This window comes from Varroa destructor, unplaced genomic scaffold, assembly GCF_002443255.2.
Source record: "Varroa destructor unplaced genomic scaffold, Vdes_3.0 BEIS01000003.1, whole genome shotgun sequence".
NCBI classification, from domain to species: Eukaryota; Metazoa; Arthropoda; class Arachnida; order Mesostigmata; family Varroidae; genus Varroa; species Varroa destructor.
In genome coordinates this window covers 20,908,481-20,915,167 of record NW_019211456.1, presented here as the reverse complement: position 1 = coordinate 20,915,167, position 6,687 = coordinate 20,908,481, and the positions used below count along the sequence as shown (strand labels likewise).

Genomic DNA, 6,687 nt, shown 5'->3' with positions numbered 1-6,687 from the left:
AAAATGGACAGCAGTCGCCCGATCCCTCGAAGGTTCCGTATTGGTGGTCCTGATAGTATATGCTAAAATATTAGCATAGACTAAGCTGTACACGTAAAATGCATGCGTACTTCAATTGACTAACGTTCTAATGAAAATATTTCGATAATACCGATATGTACAAAAACCTAACGAATATGTATGTGTCCCTAAGCACGCTTGGAGATATATAAACATAGCAAATTATAATGAATTCAATAGTCTCACATGTTATTCTAGCGCAGGTGAATCGATCTCAAATAGTAATGAGAATGTTACTGGTACTAATAGATCTATCGTCGTTAGAGGTAAAAAATCGATAATGTAACTAAATCATAGATCTTTAGTTACATTGTCTCGTTTCTTTTCCTCGCTAAAGTATTAAGATATGTAGTTGAAAGTCATGCAGACAAACTTAGCAGACGACTATGCCGGCCGATAATAGTCGGAACGACAGTCATCACGGCTAGAGTTGTCCTTGTTGTGGGGAAACGATGCGTTCATGATTGGTGACAATAGCTATTTTTCGTCTGCTTTTTGTTATTGATTAATATAGTGTTCAATTATCAAACTGACTGAATTTTGATGCGCTTCATGAAACTAACGATTCTTCAAGTTCATTGAAAATAGCGTTTAGAGATGTTAAATCAAATTGAAAAAATGTATATTTTCCCCGACTGAGAAAATAACTTCGGTTCGTAGACATACTCGTTGACCTTCAATGCGACGACTTTGATGCTAATTTATATATGACTGTATATTTACAAATTCAATATGTATGATTGAATTCTTTTATTCAAGTTATCATCCGTCCAAATTAGAGTTAAACTAGAACAGCTTCCAATACATTAGTTCCATATTGTTCAATGCAGTTGTGTCATACATGGCTTCAAGCGCTGTGATGTTAATAGGTGGCGTTGGGCTCTCGCTATGGCTTATACGTGCGGTAGAATACTTCGAGCTAGATGCCCAAAGGATAGAATACTGTAGATTCTGTATCGTTTTGATGGCGGTCGATATTTTTTTTCTAATTGAGTTATTTCATCCTATAGGAGAAATTTTGTTGCTTGTTTTCAAAGTGGCGATCAATCGACCAGCTATTTTGCAGCTTATCTCGGCTCGTGCGTGCGAAAATCTGTCCCATTTGTTCCACCGAAAGAAGACAATCCGGAATCAGGTACAGTTAAGATTCTTCTAAATGACATGCAATGAAGCTAAATGACAGCTTTAACGGCACTATAATTATCACCATTGACTGTGGCAAGTTTGTACTCGGAAATTTATCTTTTCCACATATAAAAGTTCCCCTATAGGATGAACTGTTTTGTAACTTTTTTGCTGTTCATTCGCGACTTTCATTTATATTACATTGCACGTTGGATCGAATTTGAGAAGGCACCATTTATGGTAGGAACATGTGAGGAGATGCTTATACAAGTGCTTCCTACTGAAACCGCATCGGGTTAGTGAGACGTGGGGTAGGCCGATCAGACATGGCCAGCTTGATTTGAGAATCATGTGATTCTTTTTGGAGCGAGCGAAGAATCAGAGCTGCCGCGTGCATTCGATATTTTCGCATTTACATTTAAATTAACAATTTTCATTGAAAGTAACATTTTGATTTTCTAAATTAAGTCGGGACCAATTTCGCCGACTTTCGTTGAGAATATCTAAGCGAATCGCTGAGTTGCGAGTAACTGACCGTTAACTCATCCCAGCAACGCTCCGCGCCCCGTTTATGCTGGGTTCGGCAAGCCAAAATAATTCACGATCCTTGTTCTACCCATCATTTTTTTTGCCAGCAAATTACTTTATTAGTACTAAGCAAGTTAATGCTGGACAAAATTGTTTGTGATTTTATGACGAAAACCCGTAAACGAATGGCAGTATGCACTGCATAATTATTAGCAACCCTAACTGCATCAAGCTATGACCAGCGACAGGTATCGGTTGTCTTACTGTTGCTGCAGCTCTTTCAAGCGTTATTTGCCCTCGTCGTGGAGCTCCTAATCTCAAAAAAAAACAAAACAATTATCTTAACGTTGCTTAGTTATGACTGTTGAAGAAATCTTCATAAGGTTAGTGATCGGAGTGCTCACAACATGCACGTGTGTAGGCCTCCCGTAGGAGGCGTAATATGGAGACGGTGAGGGCCGTGGTACTTCTTAGAAGGTCTCGTACTATTGTTATTATTATTAAGGATACAACGCTGAGGTACACTTGAGAAGTGTACCTCAGCGAGCTACTTACAACAGAGAGTAATAGCTGTGTCTTCTGTCTGTTAAGACTGTTATATGCATTGACGTTAATTTAGGCGCGTTCTGAAGCTACCTCGTCGGATGCTTCTTTTCGGCGTACTTCTACAGAAAAAGATTAATTTGACCAAATGATAGGTAAGAAACTAAAGCAGTTATTTAAGGCGCTTTCTGAGGTTTTTCTTGGTAAGCAAAAGTTCGTTTGCGACGTTACGTTGACTGATATTTTTCTCACTATCACGGTCATAATACTCGCTGTAAGTACCCAAACGATACTTCAATTATGACTTGTTACAGGCATAATTATGACACGAAGGTGTACCTGGAGGTAGATTTTTTCTGAATACTCTACTGAGCAACTGGAACATTGCTATGACAAACAAAGCGTCGCTAACCTAATATACGGCCAACCTATTATCTCGTTGGTTATTTATATCTGTCGATCTATGTGATAGGCTACTATCTATCTGTTCATCAAAGTTGAAGTGTGCCATGACAACTTGAAGACAGCGTCGTACTTCGATAGGATAACCCCCGAATCTATCGCAGGGCTTGAAGCCTCCTTTGAACAAGTTAGGTAGATCTGCAAAGAAAAAAAAGCGTCTATAAATATCCGTTGTCGGGGTTCAATTAATTTAGAGCGCATGCTAACTAAACGAAGAAATCTTAATGCAGATAAAAATTGCCCCTTATGTAAGATATAAGTAAGAACCTAAGCATATATTGCTAACAGTTTACTGTAGTATTGTTGCACGACCTATAATCATATATCACGTAACTTGTCTTTCCAGGTACTATAATGATTAGTAAAGACGATCTTCAACAGTGTACACTGAAAATATTGTAGTATTTACGTAACGGAAGAATGAGGGGTATGATGATACGTATTCGAAGGAAGCCTTTATTTCGATGAAATTTTTAGTTATAGGAGAATGCGGAGAACATTGAAATATAACAAAACGAACATACAGGATGAACATAATATTACAGGACACACATTACAATATACGTACAGGATGTGTGTACAGGGCTAATTACTGAGCCGTTTTTCCTTGCAAAATTTACCCAACTGGGGGGTGAATTTTAAAATTTCATATATATGTCAACACTATTCTTCGGAACAACCAAGAATTAGTGAACCTGTATTGACATTACGCTGCTTTACAATACGGTCCATTGGTCTATCCTCTAAATCGAACGCTTGGAACATCTGTGCTGCGATACAAGTAAAATATTTTTGAAACTACTGACGCCCCCCATCCTTGCTTCGACTAGCATCACGGGACGCGTATCTTTTTCAACAGGTTTATATATATATACAATATAGTTAAATGTTAATCATCAAAAATTTCTGTGAAAATACCCTCGACTACACATTAAACATGTATGCTAGAAAAAGTCTCGCACAGAGTAGAATTATAGGGGATTATGTATAGGTTCACAATCCTTATATGCATGAATAATAGCGCTGCAATTTTTTCTTCAAGACGACAAAGTATTTTCAATGTCTATTCACGTTAATGTATACGTTCTTTCATGTCTTGAAGCACTTCAAATACTGCTAAAGGTGTCTGTACCAAAGCGGCGAACGCAACCTAATAAGTATAAGCCGAGTTCTACCCCCGTTGGAATATATATGCGGATATGTAACATAGTGGTACCTACATAAGGCCTGATTCAGCCTATGCAGAGATTGGATCTGTTTAAATCCGTACACAACATAGTTAATAATAGCGGAAATCACCATAAGATATTAGACAATATGAAATAATAGGTTCAAACAGCTAAGATCAGAGTAAGGGGAAATCATTTGTAATCTACTATCGAATATATTTATCTACTGTACCGTAAAGGTTTTAGATTTGATTGTAAAATCTCTCAATAAAACCGAACCAAACGTCAAATTTCGACTATTCTTTTACCTTCTAGCCCAAATGACACTCAAATAAAACTGTCGCTATTACTGAATCTGGTTAAAGGTATCCTGCGGGTCTGGAAGAGCGAAGTTCGGAACTAGAGAAAATTCATGGGTCTACATTTTTTTGCTGGAGTAGAGGCGAAAATCTCGCGGGACAAAAAGGTCGTACCACAGTCAATATACTGTTCCCATTCAGTACCACTGCTAAAAGTGAACTGGTCAAAGTGACGCCGTAAAGATCCAAAAAGCGAAGTACGTGCGAGCTAGCCAATAGAGTAGATGTGATTAAATAGAATAGACATATTAGCAAAGTAGTATAAGTGGCCATGGGCTTCAGGGAGGAACCACAGTAATATTACAGAGATACTATTCGTCTTCTGTCCATTTTACTAGCGTTTTTAGGAAATTGCTGGCACTATTTCAACAAAAGCTAATTTTAAAAGAAAAGTATCTGGGGAAAATGAGAAACACTTCACAACAATAGAGCATTGTATTCGAGCTTAATTTAGAGTTATTCATGTTTGTACCTATCGCTAGATGCGTTTAAAAAATTTATTACAGCCAACCTGTTAGTTCCTTATTGACGGCCTTTTTATCCTTCATAACATTGATATCACCGGCACGGATTATATATCGCGGGCCTCTTGTCGACATATGGCCTAGTTTTCTTCTAAATTAATGGCAAACAGCTGGTAAAACGTGTTCTGCACTTTTTTGCGGCTTTTTATCTAACACTATTCAAAACAAACCTGTGACTATAATTGTACTAATGTCAACGGTCCTATCATTAACATTTGCCTGCACAAATCTCGCATCATCACACTCTGCTTCAACATGTAACAGAAAAAATATTAACAAGGATATTTTTATTAAATGCTTCATTAAGAAATTTCTATTAAAAGATTTAAGCCAGCCCATGTGCTATGAGATGTAAACTGCTAACATCAGGTCTTGCGAAGCAGCTTTCCATGTAAAGCCTCTGAATAAGGCTATTTGCATATAATATATAGGCAAATGTTCATATTGTTTTCCTATTGGTCCATATTGAGCGCTACATACATTGACAACAAGATCCCAGGAACGATTACAGCGGTTGACAACAACGGGCAAGCTTGTACGATCTGATCAAAAGCCTTCTAGAGTACGCCTGACATAACCTTTAGAATAGTAAGGCTGAGTACGATTTAACTGTGATAAAAAAAACCCATCGGTTGCTTATTATGGTTCAGCACGAAAGATGTCGCCAGCTTCACGTGATGAGTGTGGCGTGCAGCATGTTTGTAAATTGAGGAACACATGCTGGCTTGGAGCCTTTAGATTCGAGAGTTTCGTGCCAGCCGCTATACGAATAAGTAACGGCCTTATCAGACATAAAACGCAACTCATTTTTTTAACAAGGAAAAACAGGGAGATGTTCGTCCGTTTTTGAAACCGACCAAAAAAAGTTAGCATTTTGTCAACCTGCATAGTAAATACTTTGCAGCATGTAGAAACGTTTAGTGTATATTATTTCGACCTTGCTAGTCAAAGCAACCGTAATGGGAAGGGTCGACAATGTTTTCTTTACGCACACATCGAGACCGTATTATAGCAAGTAATCTGAAAGTTAAAACTGTTTGGCCTTATCAACTGCTCGCTAGTGGAAACAACTTTGTGCTCAGTTATGGACCGTGCTTTCATTAGACAATAGCCCATATAAAGTGCCATTTTTCTGCTTATAGGATCATCTGGGCTTTTTCGGAGCCCCTGTAATTGCTTCTCAGCCCGTGTCCTTACCGCAAGTCGCCTTAAACCCTACAAATAAGAAGCGTCTTTTTGAATATTAGCTCCTCTGTCCTTGAGAATGGGCGACGGCATACTCTGAGCAGGTTCCAGCTGCTTTCATATTTGGATTCACATGCTTGCTGTGATTTAGTTTTATATCAATCAAGTTTAATTTTTACATCATTAAGCGACTCCTTCAACTTTCTCCTTGACTAGAGAATGAATGATGACACACTGTCTTGCAAAACAGTTCTTAGTGCCAATGTCCAAATGTTGCTTAGCAATAAGAGTCTGAGGAAACTTAATTGTGTATGAAACTTTCTCATCATACTCTATATGCACTAGATAAAAAAAAAAAAGTGTATTCTAAGACTCTAGTATTGAAAAGGTAAAAAATCGCATTTGTTGGGCTTGTGCTGCTGCGATTAGGAATATGAGGATAAACATTTCTAAAAAGGAACCTTATATGGACATTGTACGGCTGGCATATGGGCTTATATGTAGAATTGAAATGTTCAAGCTGTGGGCACTGATGTTCACTTTGACTCTTTGGTGACGGGCCGTTTTATTTGCGCATTTAAAGCTATCTGTGTGCCACAAAATAGATCTATCCACTTTTAACTCGTCCATCATGCCCGTCTTTCGTTTCGTCGCTTATCGGCTGTTTCGTCTGAGTGACTACCATACCAGAGGAAACACTTCATCCTTTCGAGATGTGCCTTTATATATATA

At 38.1% G+C, this 6,687-nt stretch overlaps 1 long non-coding RNA gene across 1 annotated transcript in view; it reads left to right on the top strand.

Moving 5' to 3' along the window:
- The first annotated feature begins 591 nt into the window (after positions 1 to 591).
- LOC111247544 (uncharacterized) overlaps positions 592 to 6,687 on the top strand; it is an 8,970-nt gene continuing 2,874 nt past the window's right edge. Inside the window, exons 1-2 of the long non-coding RNA XR_002672154.2 lie at positions 592 to 1,195; positions 4,253 to 4,443. This is a non-coding gene — a long non-coding RNA (uncharacterized LOC111247544). The remainder of the gene's footprint in view (positions 1,196 to 4,252; positions 4,444 to 6,687) is intronic.